Source organism: Penaeus monodon, chromosome 25, assembly GCF_015228065.2.
Source record: "Penaeus monodon isolate SGIC_2016 chromosome 25, NSTDA_Pmon_1, whole genome shotgun sequence".
Lineage (NCBI taxonomy): Eukaryota > Metazoa > Arthropoda > Malacostraca > Decapoda > Penaeidae > Penaeus > Penaeus monodon.
The window spans coordinates 32,318,806-32,319,168 of record NC_051410.1 but is presented as its reverse complement, the minus strand read 5'-3'; positions in this window follow the sequence as shown (position 1 = coordinate 32,319,168).

The following is a 363-nucleotide window of genomic DNA, read 5'->3' as shown; positions in this document are numbered from 1 at the left end:
GCATGCATGTATCAGAAATAAGATATTATAGATGCTTACTAACAAGAAAAGTACCAAAGACCATCGAGGAGACAGAGCATGACAACGAAAAGCCGAAGTAACTTTACTAGGATATTTTGTACAACAAGCAACAGTTACAGGATGACAAACATCTCAAGCTAATCAAAACTTTAGCGACAGCACTACAACAAAGCTCAGCTCAAAGAATATGTTCTCACCCTGAGGGAACTATACAGGATATCCGGAAAGACATCAAAGAACAATGTCAATAAAGTTTCCTGTAGAGCATGTACTACTGCTGTACTCAGTTAATAAAAGAAACAGCCATTCTTCGCCCTTCTTTGAGCTCGCTTTAAAAAGTAA